Source organism: Pinus tabuliformis, chromosome 5_2 (genome assembly GCF_031772625.1).
Source record: "Pinus tabuliformis cultivar Carrire ecotype Pingquan chromosome 5_2, CPIR1, whole genome shotgun sequence".
Taxonomy (NCBI): Eukaryota; Viridiplantae; Streptophyta; class Pinopsida; order Pinales; family Pinaceae; genus Pinus; species Pinus tabuliformis.
The window spans coordinates 956,201,253-956,220,585 of NC_142306.1; the positions used below are offsets into that span (position 1 = coordinate 956,201,253).

At 36.7% G+C, this 19,333-nt stretch overlaps 1 pseudogene; it reads left to right on the forward strand.

Annotated features, from left to right (window-relative positions):
- Positions 1 to 10,262: 10,262 nt before the first annotated feature.
- LOC149162448 (phospholipase A1-II 1 pseudogene) lies at positions 10,263 to 11,710 on the forward strand (annotated as a pseudogene).
- Positions 11,711 to 19,333: the final 7,623 nt, after the last annotated feature.

A 19,333-nucleotide genomic window follows, 5' to 3' on the forward strand; every position in this document is an offset into this window, starting at 1 on the left:
AAAAAAAAAAAATTTAAATTTAAAAACTAACCATTTTTGTTTTTGTAAAGATAGGGTTAATTTCTTTTTTTTTAAGACTTAAAAAAAAAAAAAAAAAATTGATTTTGAACTAACAATTTTTCTAAGATAGGATACAATCTTATTTTTTAAAATTTAAACAAACAAAAACAAAATAATTCATGAAAACAAAACTAATTAAAACTCATGTATTAAAAAAAAAAATGATGGCGGAAAGAACGAAACAATCAATTGAGAGCCACCAGTTGAGGTTTCTGATTTTTGGAATAAATCCATGCGCATTTGGGGTGGCCTTTGAAGCTTAGTTTGAGAACCTTGTCTTTTTTTCTAAAGTTCTGCAAGTGGTCGACTTTCCCTCCCTCTCGTGGATTGAATTGATCATCGTCCTCTCCTTCGTCGAGAGTTCGACAAGCTCACCCTCCCGCATTGCTAATTTCAAGTTTTGCATCCTAGTCTTCGGTGGGATTAGTGGCCTCTGGAATAGCGCCCATGTGGACACTTCTGAAACCTGAGTTTAGTTCTTTCACTTCTTCAGGGTGATCTGTTGCAAGGGACTTAGGGCCTGAGGGTTCTTCATTGAGTCCTAGTGTTGAACCGCCAATTCAGTAGTTGGTTTACGTCTTTACAGAGAAAGCAGCGAGATAAGTCCTACCCCCCCTTGCTTGGGGTTACGCTTTCCCTTCAAGATCTGAAGCTTTACCACTAGACTGAGCAGCTCCGGAATCGATACTCATACCGCAAATCAATAAGGAAACAATCAAAACCAGAACCAGTCCGTCCTTGGCTTTCCCATCTACGCCCAGTATTCCTCTCTCTCTCATTATGCTCCAAACAGCCCTCAAGTGGGTAACCGATTGCGCATATCGATTTTTGGATACGTTCAGCCTGCCTTTCACCTTATACATAGGCTGCTCGCATACGTGCCCATCTCGTCCACTGTGTCCGCTGACTCCCGGGAGAGGAGAGCGCAACCCTCGGCCTTTCAACCGACCACACTCACCAAATTAGGATCGCAAGGCAGACTTCCCTAAATCGAAAATAAAAAAATCAAACACCCATGCAATTTTTGGATTCATCTTCCTAAATTGAGATTAAATGATTATATTGTTGCTTATTAGAAAGATCCCTTCCTTGCTGGCTACGAGTTTTTCTCCATCGCTTCTCTTGGAGGAAGCATTCTTATCATGAGATATACACAAATCCAGTAATCAAACTACCGTAGCATGCTTTGTGATCTAATATGAATTGACTGAAGAAGTGTGTAAGCAGATCATTGGGAATGAAGTGAGAAGCAAGGAAGGTAGAGGCGCTATCAAAAAGGAGTCCAGATGCTTTACGCTCAAGTCCTAAAAGCTGGAACGTGAGTCACTGTAGAACCCATACCAAACGCCTTCGTCATCCATTTGGGAGATCAGGTGCAGGTTGTGAGCATTGGGAGATTCCAGAGTGTTGTGCATCGAGCAGTAACCCACTCTTCCTCTGCGCGTATATCCATTCCTACGTTCCATCCCCCTTCCATGGATTCCTTCGTTGCTCCTGCAGCGCCCTTGATTGATGATAAGCATCCCGCTCTGTACCGAGGATACAAGTATGGGGACTTCTACGAAGCTTGGTCGAACAAGCCACCAATGGGTAAGGTTCTGTTGGATCACCTCAAGATTGAATATCCAAAGAAAGCTCGTTGAGTTGATTTCTGGTCTGCGCAGGATAGTTACACAACCGGTAGTTTTCATCTCCAAGCCCTTGGTCGTTTTTTTATTAGGGTAGGTTTTTGATTATTTTTGTTTTTCATCAATAAATAACACAATCGACATAAATAATAAATTAACCACTTTTGTTTTTTAATTTGTTATTTATTAACAAATGATATTAAAAAAAAAAATCAAATAAAATTGCCCTCATTCATTCATCAACTCACTACTTGTTCCCTACCAAATACAATGCCTTTTCAAATGTTTTCAATCAATTTTCCTGCAAACCAATAAAAACATTTTGAACAAGTATTGCACAATCAATGAGTACAGTGCATGGGGACATGCAATATTTCTAGTTGGGGGGGAAATCAAAGTATGTTGGATTTTTTTGTGAATTTGTGGGCAAGAGTTAGGATGCACATACTAACAAGTGAAATGAGATTGGTGTTATGTGTAGGTCAACGAGAAGCTTATGCAGAAAGCTCAACATTCCAATGCAACACCCTTTTCATCCACAATTAGTGTAACTTTGAAAAATAATTAAAAAAAAGGACATTTCATAAATTCTTGAAAATGCGCTAATTTGTTTTTGAGTCACTTCATACAGGAATGATCAATGGAGATGGCACACAAAGGTAATAATTTTTATGCAGGAATGGTGCTAAGTTTTTCAGAGTGAAGACAATCTAATGCAAAAGTGATTTTTTTGAAATCACAATGAAACATGCATCATTGGACGCTTGAAGGAACTAATTCTTCACTGCACATTTTCCACTACACAAAAATCCTTTTGCGTCATGACTACTCATCTTTTTCCTTTCAAACGCCTAGACCATCCTTGTGTTGCAGCCCATCTTCCATTTCCTTATCTTTCACGACTTCATGCAGGCCTATTCTTCTGAATCGCATACATCCCTTTATCCTTTTCAGTTTATTTTTGCCTTCTAGTTTGCCTTTTGAATAAAACTCATTCCCTTTCCATAATTACATTGCCTTGATTTCCTAGCCATGCTGATCCACACTGCTTGTCCATGAGTTCTTTCCATTTATATTCCTACCAAATCTTTTTGTACAAACTCGCGTTGACTGATGTGGGATTCCTTAAGGCCCACCTTTCAACAAGTCTTGCCCCATCAACATCAGCACCTTATCTGGGAAATAGACTAGAGTTCCTTTTGAGTACCTAGAGGCTTGCATGCCTTAATGGCCAATTCTCTCGCTGACGATCATGGGAATACATCAATGTCCCTTGATCTTCAGATCTTGCAAGTGGCTCGACCTCAACACATCCATTCGCACTTTGCAAGATGTACTCGGGTACCTTGGCACTCATTGACATCAATGGTGAGTTGCCTCGCATTGGTTAACGAGATGCATCAATGGCCGATAATCCAATGATTTCTATTCATGCTCGACATCGACATATTCATTCGCATGTTTAGAATTTGAACCATTGACCAGAGAATCCACAGTATGAAAACCACAGATCTCTTAAATCCAAAATGTTTAGAATTGTACCATCGGGTTTGTAGTGGATGGAGACTATACACTTTTTCACGACTCCCTCAGTAGTTATAGCAACATGCATTCTGATCTATGAAAGTACCACAGTTCCTCTTTCAGCATTTATCTTTTCCATGATTCAGCATCAGCAGTTCAGATTCCTTCATTTCCCAGGATCCAGTTACAACAACATCACTCACATTTTCCTGATCCAGCAGCAGCAGTAGCTACATTCCTATTGCATAGTTCATCATTCTTAGGTAAGTAGAGGTATGCTGTTTTCTAATATTTAATCATGCAATTCCTTATATACTAACTTGAATATTTTGGAAAATTCCCTCACCATGCTACATTTCCTTTCATAAGCCATGTCAAGTTGCATGAGGACATGCAACCAATTCAGTTGGGGGGGGGGGGGGGTGGAGAACTATATTCACTTTCATGATTCCATTTCTTCACCACTATCACTCCATTTACCATTCACCAAAATTTATTTTCCAATGATACTTTGTTGCACTTTGCTTCATACGCAATAATGGCATGCTTCATTAATATTACAAAAGGGCTTTCTTATGCACATTATGATTTCCAGTGAGTGTTTACATTGTTATTGAAGAAAAGAGAACAGAAAATGAAATGAATGTTGTTAACACAAGAACCAACATTCTTTGTATTCATGGTTGTCACACAAGAACCAACCATAAGAAAATGTAAATTGTTACTCATGTCTTTCACATATCTTGGAAACATTCATTATTAAAAGACATCATCATGTAACGCCAAAGTTCAAAATGCCAAATGTTCTTAAAGAGACCCATGCATGGTTGCATGAGGACATGCAACAAGTTCAGTTGGGGAGGATGTTGGGACTCAGAAATGTCATATTTTCATCCACCTTTTTCTTCACTATTCCTTACATTTCATCATCCCATTAACCTTTTGTCATATCATTTTCATACATACATTTGGGTTTCACCTTCTTATTTTCCATTTTATTCATTTTTGTATTACAAGTGAATTTATGATTAAATATTAGAAAATATACATATTTTTATATATATCTCAAGAATATGTGAGTTTTGTGATGTGTAGGAAATATGTGAAGAATTAATATCTCCTCCACCATATTAAGGAGATAATTATGCAAGCCTATTCCTAAGCAAAAAATCATGGAGGATTTGGTTGGCATATCTTATCCAACTCCTAAGGAGAAAATCATGGAGGATTTGGTTGGCATATCTTATCCAATTCCTAAGGAGAAAATCATGGAGGCTTTGGTTGGCATGTCTTATCCAAGATATGTGAGAGATTTATGGAGGATTCAAAGGGATCATATTTTGTAATAATGGGAAAGTAGTTAAAAATGCTTGAGAGATTTGTGGGATCATATCTTGTAATAATGGGAAATTAGTTGAGAGTGCTTGAGAGAATATTGGATATGTAATTATGAGAAGGTTATCTTCCTCATGTATATAAGAGAGTGCTCTCTCTTCATTTTAATGATGAATGATGGAAAGGAATTCTTAGTTTTTCATTTTTATTGTTATGCTTTCATGATTTGTAATTTGGTTTTTGTAATATAAGATATTTTTATTGTTGTGAGCTCACATATGTTGTTTGTCATTCAATTCTTCACATGTTGTATTTCTTTTCCTTTATGCAATTTCTTGCTTTCCTAGTTAGTGTTTCAATGCTTTTCTAGATTAATTTGATTTCAGTAATTTAGATTAGATTAGATTAGTTCCACTTTAGTCCTGCATATATAGTGCATGTGTCTCGTAAGTCTACGGACCTCGGATTGACAAATTAAATAGTTGGGCAAATACTACAACAGAATTAAACAAACATATTTTCACCCAATAGTATGCAAGCATAATGCAAGTATTGAACAACCCTATGAAAGTTATCTTCCATAACATACAAAGTAATTGATGTATTGAAATATTGAGTGTAAATGCATGGAGTTATTTACTGACTTTAAATGGCAATTCAAACAAAATTCCCAATTCAGACAAATATATCCTCACCACCTATCAAACATACATTAAAATACTCAACAAAACAATAATACATTAAATACATGTAATACACTAATAAATATTAAAATCAAATTGAAAAAAATGTATCACAATAACCTGGAAAACCATGCATTGTTGGAGTGAGGGCGACCTCGGTTATTGAATTTTTCACACTCAAATGGTTCATCTTCATCTGCAGTGATATTCAAGTCAACATTCAATTTGGCATTTTGTTTGCTTGTTTTTCTTCTCTTTTTGGGGCTCAAGAAACTCTTCCCTCTTCGAAGATGACTCAAAAGCACCCAACCCAAATGTGAATTCATAATCTATAATATGAAGATTGTTGGTGTCATCCAACATTTTTTTAACCAAAGCAATGAATTGTTCAGTCTTGATAATATTATTAAGAGGATTGTTTTGAACCAAGTCTATGTAGCCAAATAAATCCTCTTTGGCCAAATCATGTCCTTCAACATTTACATCAACATTGTGACTATCCATGGCAAATGTGTTTGCATCTTCACCAAGATCTGATATTGCCTCTATATTTATCTCAGGAGGGTCATTTTATGAATCAATTGTGCTTTGATTATTTAGTAATTGGGTTGAATCCATTGAACGAGAAGGAAACCAACCCACCTTTATGGCATGATTGAAAATGTTTCCACAAATAGACCATGGGAAATCACAAGTTAAGAAATTTGTGTGATGACAAGATATTTCTTATTAGGATTGGATTGACTCCTCACCCAAAAAGCATGAGACATTTTCTCATGAGGGGTGCAATCACTATCTAGAATTCTTTATTCTTTTTTCCTTTGATATTTCAATTTTTTTCTCTTTCCTATAATTATTCAAAAATCCTTCCTTTTTTAGAATTTCCTTAAACCGATAACAGGGTTCAAAATTTGTGAGAATAACATATATGAACCAATGCATCCTACAAGCACATTTCTTTATTCTATCAGATAGAAATTTTTTCTTTAGGTAATAGTGATATGGCTCCACAACATTATTTATCACCTGATTTGCATGGGGAAAATCTCAACAACCTTTTACCCACATCCCTAATTGCGAAAAAGTTGTGTTAATGAATATATTTCACCCGTATGAAAACCAAAAAGGGAAATGTAAGAAAGAGTTTGTCAACTTACAAATATTGTCACCAACAACCCAATTCTTATGGAAATACTCTAGGAACTTCTCCTCATTAGAAAATTTGTTGAAGAAATCATTAATTGCATTGCTCACTTCAGCACTGGAACAATAATTCATAATTAAACCCAAATCACTAAACATCTCTTTTTTTGTTTCTGGACTATTGGCAAATCGATTCACATTTTTTAACCATGCTTGACTTACATTCCAAACACACAAGATAACATTGCACCTTGTGAATCTCTTGCCACATTTAATTCATTTCAAGCGTGTTCTTTGTGTAATAAAGACAAGTTGCACTGTAAAAAAAGAAGATTGAAGTTACCCTAAAGCACCGATTTAAGCTAATGCATCATCAACCATGAAGGCATTAACTTTCCAACCATGATCAACTTGGTGACACCTATGAATGAGGTGCTCCAACCATAGTGAAATGTCCAATGATGTATTACGTGATGCCACCACCCATGCAAATGGCACCCCACTTTGTTTTTCATCAAACACCACGAGTGTGTACAATTGATACTATCACATTCAAAAAACATACAAAGTCAACTTCAACTAATTAATCATTATCAATTAGTACAAATCATATTATTGTACTAAACAAATCATTCTTAATACACTCACCCCATATTTATTTGTGGATAATGTTGAATCCATGGCTATTAGGCTATTATTCGACAACTTCACCATGGTATCCAACATCCACTTTGTCTGAATTCCAACTATAAAAGGAATCTCTCCACCATTGGGCTTTTGATAAAAGAAAAAAACATCTTGGTGTTTTCTATACCCAAGGTTCACACTCATTTCATCCTTCTTATGCAATTGATACTTTCCTTTCATTAGAAGATTATAGATGTTAACATCTTTCCTACACAAAAAGAAATCCCTATCTCGAGTTGTGGCATCCATGTTAACATATTTTTTAACATGAATTTTGCAAACCGAGTCAATCGACACTTTCAAGAAGAAACAACTCTCTATATAGGAAACCATGTCCCTTGATAACTTTGGTTGATGCAGGGACCTAACATCACTCGAAGTGTCATGTTGGCCATGACAAGGCCATCCTTGGCTATCTTCAGGCTCATACATGTTATATGTTATTATTGCTATCTTAAGGATCTGAACCATAAATTTTACAATGAAATGGCATTGGCAACCCCTCTTTTTCACAAATGAGGAAATTCACTGCATTTCATTTTGTCCTCTTCTTTCCTCGAGGCCATATGAACAAGCATAGCTACATAAAAACATTTGAAAAGTCAATACATATGAATCCATGAAAAATGATCGAGCACTATTAATACCAACATATAAACCATGCATCTCTAAAAAATTTACACTTCATATCACGAGGAAGTAGTAGGACTTGAGCCTAGGCGTTTATTTTGTACCCAAGTGAAAGGGCATGGAGGATCTGGGTTCACTCCCTCTCCTCTAATAAAGTCTCCAATTCTATTTGAAGGGATTTTTTCAATTCGACCAATCTCCATGTGTTTTCCATGTACTTCAGACCAATCTAAATCCTTTATAGAAAATATGATCTTTTCTTTAAGGTCTTGTTCGAGAAGGGAAACGATTGTTTCCCATTTGACTTTCTTTACCATTTTGTGACCCAAGAGGTTGTTGCAATAGTGACCCAGCGAGTTGCCATGATGGTGACCTAGTGAGTTGCCACAACTGTAAATCGACGAGTCGCTGCAAAGTTGAACTAATGGGTTGCCACAATGGTAAACCAATGATCTGCCACAATGGTCAACTAGTGAATTGCCGCAATAGTCAAACAACGAGTTTCCACAACATTTAACCATCGAGTTGTCGCAATGGTTAGCCAACAAGTCCCTGCAAGGGTTAACAAGCGAGTTGTCGCAAAGGGTTAACAAGTGAATTGCTACAACAGTTAACCATTGAGTTTTCGCAATCGTTAACCAACGAGTTGCCGCAACGGTTAGCCAGTGAGTTTCCGCATCAGTCAACTAGCAAGTTACCACAGCGATGAAACAATTTGTTGCTAAAACAGTCAACCAATGGATTTTTTGCAATCAAATTTGGTGCTCTCCTAACTCTTGACAAGGAAAAACAAGTCGTGTGCTCTCCTAATTCTGTTAAGGAACTAGTCAAACAATAGAGTATTGCCTGCATAAATAAAGAAAGCAACCTAGAACAACATTTCTTTTATATAATAGTATGCTAATAAATTATATAATAGTATAAGCACAAAGATATATACTGAGATTTATTTCCGGAATCTTAATTAGTAATGTGGAGGGTGAAGGGTTTTACAAATTGGGTTTTAGTAATGTGGAGGATGAAGGGTTTTACAAATTGAGCTTTAGTATTGTGGAGGATGAAGGCTTTTGCAAATTGGGCTTTAACCAACACCATAAAAAATAACAGAAAACAAACACTATGCTTATAACCAGAGTTGGAATCTGCGTAGGTACGAAATTGCGTAGGTTTTGACATGCAGAAAAACAACATTATGCTTATAGCTAGAGCTGGAATCTACGTAGGTAGGACAGGAAAGGAATTACACGTTTATGAGCCTGCTTCCATTTTAACTATGCTAAAGAAATTTAAAGCTAAACAAAAATTTCCTATTTTGAACTTACAATATGAGCGACATCGAACTTCGCTGCTCGCGTCCTAGGTACAAAATAAATGTTTGTCGTGATTTTTGCATGTTCTTTACAAAATCAATACAAAATTCACGCTGAACATTGAAGCGATTTTTGCAATCCAATCAATGAAAACACTGTGCCGAATCTCAATTTTCTCTGTCTGAGGGTGTAGGGGTTTCAAAATGATTAGGGAGCGAATGGAATTTAGAATAACGAAGGCGGGAAAGAAAAGTGAGGCTCGCCATTGATTCGTTTCAATGTGTGAGTTAAGTGAGTCGTCGTGTCGTAACCAGCGAGTTTGCAGACAAAACTCCGCGAACAGTGATGGCAAGAGTGATGCAGACAAAGATGTCGATGGAGAGTCGGAGACAAAGAAGTTTCTGTTTGGAGACGTAATTGATTAAGGGGCCCACGTAGCGGAGGGTGGCCGCCCACGGTGAACGAGCACAAAATGCAAAAAGTGTTTTATTGAATAGTTAACTTCGTTTTTTATCCTTTCGTAATTTTAGAAAAATATTGTAATTTTAAAAAATTGAATCACGCCATTAAATATTTCAATAATTTTTCTTAAAACTCGATCTATTTTATAATTTATATCAAAATACATTACATTTTGAAATCCATATATCATTACACCATATTCTCACATAAAAGGGGGGAAAAAATTATCCATACCATTGTCATGTCACCATATTTTCACTGAAAAAAAGAAAATAAACTGGCCAGGGTTGCTTGGTACTTTGTTTACAACGTTTTTCCATTTTCTAAATTGATTTCGGAGTAGGCGTGCTTAGCCATTTCATGTCACCAGATTCTAGTATAACGAGCGAAAAAATTGCCCATGGTTGCTTGATAAACAAGTAATCAATTAAATTAATTAAACGTGGGATTTGACATTATAGGAATGATATCTTTGTTGAAATTTGGGAGTGCTTCAGGGAAGATATTTCACTTGGGATGTGATCATTGATTGGTAGGGGTCATGAAGTTAGGTTAATTTCTAGAATAAAGATTAAGACTAAGACTAAGTTGTATAAAGATTAAGATATTTTCCTTCCCTGCACCACTGATGTACCTCATCCTTCGTTTCGCATTCCATATTGGACTTTGAGGCCACATCGAAATATTCTGTCTCACGCCATCTCGGGACTGTAGCCTTCACATCTTTATGACACATGGCCAGCCCCAGATTCTCTCACGGGATCATAAGATATAATTTAATTATTTAAATCCAATTTTGTTTTAAAGATCGCACACTGCAATAGTCGACTCTGTAAAAGAAACGATCATGGCAGATATGGGTGTCGCAGGAAGCATCGCCAGGAGATGGAGATTACTGCAGGGGAGCAACCAGTGGGAGGGACTCCTGAACCCTCTCGACTCTGACCTCCGTAAAAGCATTCTCATCTACGGAGACCATTCTCAGGCAACCTACAATACATTCATCAGCGGGCGCCGCTCCAAATACGCGGGCAGCTCCAGATATGGCGGCCCTCATTTCTTCGACGACCTCGGCTTAACAAAGCGGCCGACAGAGTGGGGATACAGCATTTCCAAATTCATCTACGCCACCTCCACCATCGATTTGCCGGAGGCCTTTATTGTGACATCCCTCTCCCGCGAGGCATGGAGTCGCGAGTCCAACTGGATGGGCTACGTTGCCCACGTTACCGACACCGGAAAAACCCAATACGGGCGGCGCGACATCACAGTGGCATGGAGAGGAACCATCGAGTCCCTCGAGTGGATTAACGACTTCGACCCTGGCCAGGCCACGCTCTCCACTCTCCTCCCCGACCAAACGGGGCTGGACCAAGAGACCGACAAGGTGGCTAGGCACGATGCGAGGGTGCAAAGGGGCTGGTTCTCTATCTACACTTCTGACGACCCGCGCTCGCCCTTCAACAAAACCAGCGCCAGACAACAAGTCCTGCAAGAGCTCAAGCGGCTCCTGGAATTATACAAGGACGAGGAGATCAGCATCACCACCACGGGTCACAGCCTCGGTGCCGCCCTCGCCACGCTCTGCGCCTTCGACATCGTCATCAACGGCCTCAATAAACCCTCTGGCAGAGCCACACCGATTCCCGTGACCGCCATAGTCTTTGCCAGCCCCCGGGTGGGCAACGATGCGTTCAAGAAAGTGGTCGACAAGCTCCCCGACCTCAGAGTCCTGCGCATCACTAATAACCCCGACCTCGTCCCGCTGCATCCGTTGCTGGGCTACGCAGATGTCGGCGTCGAGCTACGGGTCGATACCGGCAAGTCACCGTACCTGAAGAATCCCGGCGACGCCTCCCACTGGCACAACCTGGAAGCGTATCTGCACGCGGTGGCCGGCACAAGAGGGAAAAACGATCCGTTCAAGCTGGAGGTGGATCGAGATATTGCCCTTGTCAATAAGTCCACAGATTGGTTGAAGGATGATTATATGGTTCTTGATTCATGGTGGGTTGAAAAGAACAAGGGGATGGTGCAGGGAAACGACGGGCACTGGCTCATGTCCAAACCTCCTGACGAAGATCTTGCACAGCCTGATCACGACTCACTCTCTACTAAATCATAGTATGCGTTGTAAAATAGTAGTAATTTAGCAGTGTATATTTGCAGCATGCAGCTTCACATTCTATATATATTTAGCTGCTTTTAGCTATATATATATATTGCCCAATTATATATTTGTATAATATTTGTGAGAATGTAGTGTGAAAAATTATTTGTGGTGTGATTTGATTTTCTAGTATTTTTAAGTGTAGTTATTGGCTCTTGCTACAGTAGACATTAAGGTATTAAGAGCCTTGGCAATTCTTTCTAAATAACTATTATTCAAAGGCATTAAGCTGGCAATTTCTTCTTAGTCAAGGTTGAAAGTAAGTATGGCAGCAATAGATTTATCATTGATTTTGCATTACTTATGTTTTGATTATAAATATTTATTTATTTACTAATGTAAAATATTAAATAAATATTTTTTATTTTATTTTATCTTTTGTGATATATTAAAATTTTGTTTTTATCATTATTAGTTAAAAGAATCAAATATTACAAAATTAAATTGAAAATGATAATAAAAGAAAATGTTAAAAAAAAATTAGAACAATTAAAAGTAAAAGTTAATAAAGTTAAATAGAGAAAGCAATAAAACAACTCATGACTAATATAGACAAATGTAGGCATTGTATCTATCTTATTTATTTATTTCTTTTAATTTAAAATTCTTAATCTTGTGAAGTGTTTTTAACCACATTATATTCATTAGTGGATATAATATAAATATAATAATATGATATATACTTATTACTAATTTAGTATATGATATATATCTATTTTTATTTATATATAATATGTTAATATGGTGCAAATATTTAATTTAGAGTGTTTATACAAACATGTTGTTCAAAAAAATTATATCTCCTTTTGCTATTATGATAGACGGTTCAATCATCTTTAGAAAATATTTTGTGAATAAATAATATTTTTCTTATTTAGTTATTTTTTAATAAGAAACACTATTTACTTGTGGACTAAGCTATCATACAACACTTGTTTGTATAGAATTTGTCCTCATTTCATATTTATATAGGTGGTATTGAATCTAAACAAATACTATTTTTTTAATGCTTTTTGTTATGCTCTTTAGTTTCAAAGGGTTTTTCCTATGCACCTCTAGGATGCACGACGATAAGTGAGAAAATGCTAAAGTGGACATGCTATGGGAGAGAAGGGAGCAAACCTACCTATCTTAATGATGGAAGTCTTACAGAGAAATTTAGTTCCATGTTTAACAGAAATTTAAAAAAATGAACCATGAGGAAAATTCAATGGCATTTTAATGAAAAATGAAGCATGAGGATAATCTAGTGGGATTTTAATGCTTTGTTGAATGAACAGTAACCAGTGGTTCAAAGCGTCGTTAATGAGGAGGACAACACACACACACACACATGTTTGAATTACACATCTCCCTCATATTAAGTTATGGAAAACAACACACGCACACACACACACATTTTTGAATTACACATCTCCCTCATATTAAGTTATGGAAAACAAGACACATACACACACATACACACATGTTTGAATTACACTTCTCCCTCATATTAAGTTATGGAAAACAAGAGACACACACACACACATGTTTGAATTACATATCTCCCTCATATTAAGTTATGGAAATCCCCTTTAGGTGCCATACATTTTATTTATGGAAAATTTATAATTTACATAAAATCCATAATCAGATGTTACCTTTCCTCTAAAATATGATGTCAATGTTAATGCTAATATATAGTTTAGTACTTAAATGCTAAATTTTCTTGAAACAAATTTATATAAAAGTCTTATTTTAGTGTTTAGGGTTTGGTTTATATTTCACTCTACAATTTTGTTATAGATAATTAAAGAGTAAGTCAAATACCACATGGCTTAGAATAAATAGTGACATGGTGTCATGTTAGGGCACTCTTTGGTGAAAAGGTCACGACTTAGATGCCTCTGGGTTGCAGTTACTCAAGCCATAGGTTAGACATGTCAATCATCTGAAGAGCCACATTACCTAACAAACAAAAAATAAATAAAAACATAAGTCAAATTAAAAATCTATTTATTTTATAATTATGATATATACAAATATAAAATAGAAAACAATATTTCTGGAATTTTCATATTAACCATATTAAAAAGTCTAGTAAGAAAAGGGAGATAAAAACAAGGAGTTGGAACAATTAGTGTCCTTTCGTTTATGCAGTTTGAATTACTAGGTTTATTAATTTAAAGCTAAAATAAAAGTATCCAACTCATCCAACATGTAAAAAAAGAGAGAAGGGTGAAAACGTGAAGTTGGGTTACACTTTTGTGAAAAACAACCACCGAAAAATTCACAATCTCGATTTTTCGGCCGAACAATTTTTTTTTTTGACCGAATTTTCTAAATATATTCGACCAAACTTTTGGCCGTTTAAAATAACGTCGACCGTTAAACAGATTTTTTTCGGAGTTGAAAAAGTCGGAAAAAAATAGTTGGGCTGAATAAATAATTCGACTGAATAAATGATTCGGCCGAACTATTTGTTCGACCGAACTATAGTTTTTGACCTAATTATTTATTCGGCCGAAAAAACATTTATATATATGATGGGTCAGACGCTGCTGCAGAGTTTTCGATGTTGTTGATTTTTGTCTGTGGTCTGTTTAGTCGAGCGTTGTTACTGCTCTGTGTTGTGATTATGGTTAGTTAAGCAGAGCATTGTTACTGCTCTATGTTGTGATTGTGGTTAGTTTGAGTCGAGTGTTGTTACTACTTTGTGTTGTGATTGTGGTTGGTTTGAGCTAAGCCGAAGTTGAGCACTGTGTGAGTTTCGTTCTTTATTTTAAAAAAAATTACAGGAATTTTTTAATTTGAATTTTTTATAATGTTTTTTGTTTTTCTGCAGCGTGGCGGCAGAGGAATTTTGGTTGGTTGCACTTGTCGTTGGCATATTTCTCAACCTCCTCATGCAACCTCCTCATCTGGACCAGGTAAGTCACCCAAGGCTCTCTTGTAAAATATAAAATCTAAGAACGAAAAGAAAAAATAATGATAATGGTAATGATTTTAATTGTGTGCACCTTAACTATGTAGAAATCTGTCAAAAACCTTGTTATGCTTAATAAGAAGGAATACGAACTTCAAAATTGGTAGAACATTGAACACAAATGTATGTTTAATAAATTGGATTCTATTCCATAGAATTTGATTAAGTCTTAATTGTGCCGAAAATATGAGCAACGTCACCTAACATGATTGTAAGCAATAACAGAACAATCAGAGCAAAGCCCTTCATCATTCAATTTATTTACGTTTTGCAACTTCTCTATTTGGATTCAATGTGACTATAGCAAGAAAAGCAAAGGAAAACACCATAAGCTATTATCCAGAGAGAAAATATGTTACTTTGACTAACAAATTCTAGAAAAAGCAACCAGAAGAGAAGATAAGGGACACTGCGAGATAAGTCTCTCTAATAGAACTACAATTCAATAGACAATAATATGAATGGTGAAATGGTTACACCTCGCCATTCTATTTATCTATGAGCACTAGAGCCCAGTCCAACTAAACTCGACCTTTGTCATGTCATGGAGCAACTATTTAATAAATTTCAAGTATAACCCCACCTCTGACAATATGAGTCATCGACTCTTGTGACAATGAAAGGACACCAAAAAACTGTAAAATAATAGAACCAAAGTTTGGCAATACAGTCCAAACGTATTTCGACAAGTCTTCTGATTGTTTTCTTTATGGTCCAAGACATTGGCATCCAGTCACACTCTTGAATAATTAAATTACATTCTACTTTCGTACACCTTTACATTTTTCTAGTTTTAATCCTGTGTTGAGAAGTGTTGCCTCGTCACTTCTTTCCTTGATCATTACAACTCCAAAACTAGTAGAACATTTCACTCAAATGTATGTTTAATAAATTAGATTATATTCCAGAGAATTTGATTAAGTCTTAATAGTGCTCAAACCACACTACTTATGTCTACGCTTTTTCCTACCCTATACTGCTAGTGTTTTTTCATAACCTTTCTCAAAATCTTTTGCCACACCAGAGCCTATAGGATATACAGATATCGAGATATGGGTATGGGAACTTAACTTATCAAAACTATAGGGAATGGAAAAACATAGTAAAACTAAGAACTGAAATCTAAATCAATTGAAAATGTCAGGCTAGATTCTACTCTTGGCAAAGAGAAAACAATTATGAAGCTAACATTCAGAAACAGATTTGTGAGTTCATTCACATCAATCATCACATTTAAAACATCCGTGCTCAAAGGTTCAGTAACTAGGTAGTTGTAAATAAATACAAACAATAGAACATTTATAGGTAATTAGAATAGTATAAAAGTAATTTAGAGGTAACATTTTCTACAACAAAGTTAGCTCAAGTTTTTTGGGAAGTCAATTAGGATAGTTTAATTTCCTTAAAAATGGTTTTCTTTCAATTTTTTCATGAAATTTGAATGTACAAGGATTAATCTCACACATATCAATTAATCTATATCTCATGAAATTTGAATGTATAAATATTAACCCCACACATACCAATTAATCTATATCTTATAATTATTTAAAAAAAATTGAAATAATTAAAATATCATTGAAAGAGACATAAAAAGCTTCCAAAATATAAACCAAAGCTTGTTCTACCTTGATTTATCTCGTAGAACAACCTTGATGGTTGTTGGTAACATATTTCTTTGCTTATATTGTTATATGTTTAGTTGTGTTTCCTTTTTCATTATGTGTAATTCACTTTGCTTCCGTATTTGCTTGGAACATGGGTCTTATTAGCTTCCTAAGATGAGGCAGAATACACTTAATTGAAGGTTCTTGTATTTTATCTTTTCAAGTAGTAGTTTCTTTTTGAGATGAATTTTTATCATTTCTATTCTGTTGGGTGCATGAGATAGAAGCTAATTAGAATGTTGGCATTGCTTTGTCATTTATTTTTGTTTTTTTAATTTTAATGTTATTGAGTTTCTAATTAGAGTGTTTGCATTGCTTTGTCATCTATTTTGGTGTTTTAATTTTAATGTTATTGGGTTGACTAATGTTATTGGGTTGGTAATTAGAGTGTTTCCATTGCTTTGTCATCCATTTTTGGTGTTTTAATTTTAATGTTATTGGGTTGACTTGTTCTACCTTGATTTATGACATAGAGATCAACCTTGATGCTTCTTGGTAACATACCTTCCTTGCTTTTGTTGTTATGTGTTCATTTATGTTTCATTTTTCATTATGTGTAATTAATTTCAAGCTTCCTTATTTTCTTGGAACATGGGTCTTATTAGCTTCTTAAGATTAGTCATAATATACTTAATTGAAGGTTCTTGTACTTGCTCTTTTCAAGTAGTAGTTTCCTTTTTAGATGCATCTTTTTCATTTCTATTTTATTGGGTGCATGAGATTGAAGCTAATTAGAGTGTTGACATTGCTTTGTAATCTATTTTAGGTGTTTTAATTTTAATGTTATTGGGTTGACTTGTTCTACCTTGATTTATATCGTAGAACAACCTTGATGCTTCTTGGTAACTGTTGATGGTGCTGGACCCACCAACATGTCAAGGGGATCTCCCTGGCAAGAAGTCCCAATCAGACCTCAGACAATTTGGTGTAGGAGTCCTAGCAGTGGGTTGTAAGTTAATGCCTTGACCGTGATGTCGCATAAAGGCAAGTAAGATAACTCTGTCAGTAGCAAGGGTGTGACGTTGCAATGAGTCAGGAAAGATGCATGAAAGGCTCTAACACAAAGGGGGTGAGATGAGTGCGCCCCTTGACAACCTATATTAGTACTCAGCTGGGAAGGGAACACACGAGTGAAGATGCATCACAAGCTGGAATCAGAACAATCAATAATCCAAAGTGATGGTTAAACCAACAACACATTTGTAACAAGATTCTTATAATTGCATACGAATTAGTTCATACACAAATACGTAAGTTAAACAACATATATCATTAAGGCAACCGGAATAGTCCAACTACAATAACAACATATGCATGAAAATGTGCTGGCTCTTATTATATAAATAAGTGTAAGTTCCAATCATACAATACATCCATGTAAACCTACTAACCCCATCAGTGAAACGTTACAACCACATCTGCCTGCTCCTCCAAAGATATGTACTAGCTCCGTGCAGTGGAGAAGCCAAGGCGCGTTACAATATTGTCCAAGCTTTCTTCAAGATAGTCTTAATAGAAGCTTGGTTGACCAAAAGCCTCTACAATGAGTTATGAGGGACTATTTATAGCAAAGGGTGGGGTGACCCTTGACATTCCCCTTTGTGACCATTCAACTACCCTCATGAATCTTCACCTACTCTATGACTGTTACATCCACTATTGAGACTTGAATTACACTTGACATGACTCAACATTACAATGCACATGTACCCATGTGAACAATGGCTTGAAAAAGCCAAACTAGACATCATTCTGACTTAGACAACTATAGAAGTCCAACTGCTCGACATCCTCATGTTGATCAACAGTAACATATTGATGCCAAGATTGGTAGTCCTTGATAGTGTCTGTGTGTTCCACTGTGACATCTGTCTAAAACCTGAACCTTGCCTCCATAGCATCCAGGTACACTGCTCGGGCTCCTTTGTCCAACTCGTCTGAGAGCATGCGCATCATTGTCTTCAATGTGGCCAGACCAACAACGTACTTGTGCATGATGTCTGCACTGATAGGCAAGTTTAGGCTAGTGGCAGTGCGCATCAACTCGTCAAAGTACGAGTCAAGCTCCTGTCGGACCTACTTCTTCGTCTTCGCTTGGGTGAGAGTCCCAAGTGATGGGATCGCATGAGTGTGCATTATAACATCCATGCTCTTGAATACTCGTGCATGGGAAGCATGTATGCTAGTGATGAGCTACGGTAGGTCTTCATAGTTCTGGATCTGACTCCGGATACGTGCTTGCAGCTTGACTGCATTGGCCCTCATCATCTTTGGTAAGTGAAGCAGGGCTCCCTTGTACTTCATTGTCCATGCTTGCATGTTATCAACAACAACATGTATGTTCTTCAAGATGTGTGCTCTTCTTACACATCGCTGTTGCCATCCATGGAGATGAACGACTACTTAGTGCATGGTAACAAACTTGGAGTACAATGCTCACATAACTATATCAAGGGATAATACCTCATCTAGTATTGCCTTCTTTAGTTCAACTCGAGCAGACGTTGTCACCAAGTCTCCTCCTTGCTTGGCCACCTATAGTTCCTTCGCCATTCGCTCATTCTCAGCTATGAGGAAGTGAACACTTGAGCTAGTGGCATCGGCATACACTCTAGTTGCATTGGCCAAAGCAACTGGTTTCTTATGCACATCAGTCACAATCACTTGTTCTTCAACTTGCGCAGGAGATGTTTGGTCCTCCGAAGTCGGTACTCTGTGGGATTTCACAACTATGTAATGAGATTCGTCAAAGGAGATGTTGTGCACCTCTGCTTCTAGCTGACCACCAAGGATCTTAGTGCCTCCTTGGTCATTCGATACTTGCTCATCATCTAGATGCATTGAAGCGGGTGAGTCGACCTCTTTGTGGTGAGGCATGAGGACGATGTCATGTTCCAACTCCTGTTGCTCCATGTCTACATCACACTATTCAAGCACCTATTCTATCTCATGAGCAAAGTCTTGCCCCTGCGATGGTTCACCCTATTCGCTTGATGCCAGCTATTTAGATGAATCAACTACTTGTACGGGCACTGCTTCATCTCTTTGCACATGATGCGCCCCCTGTTA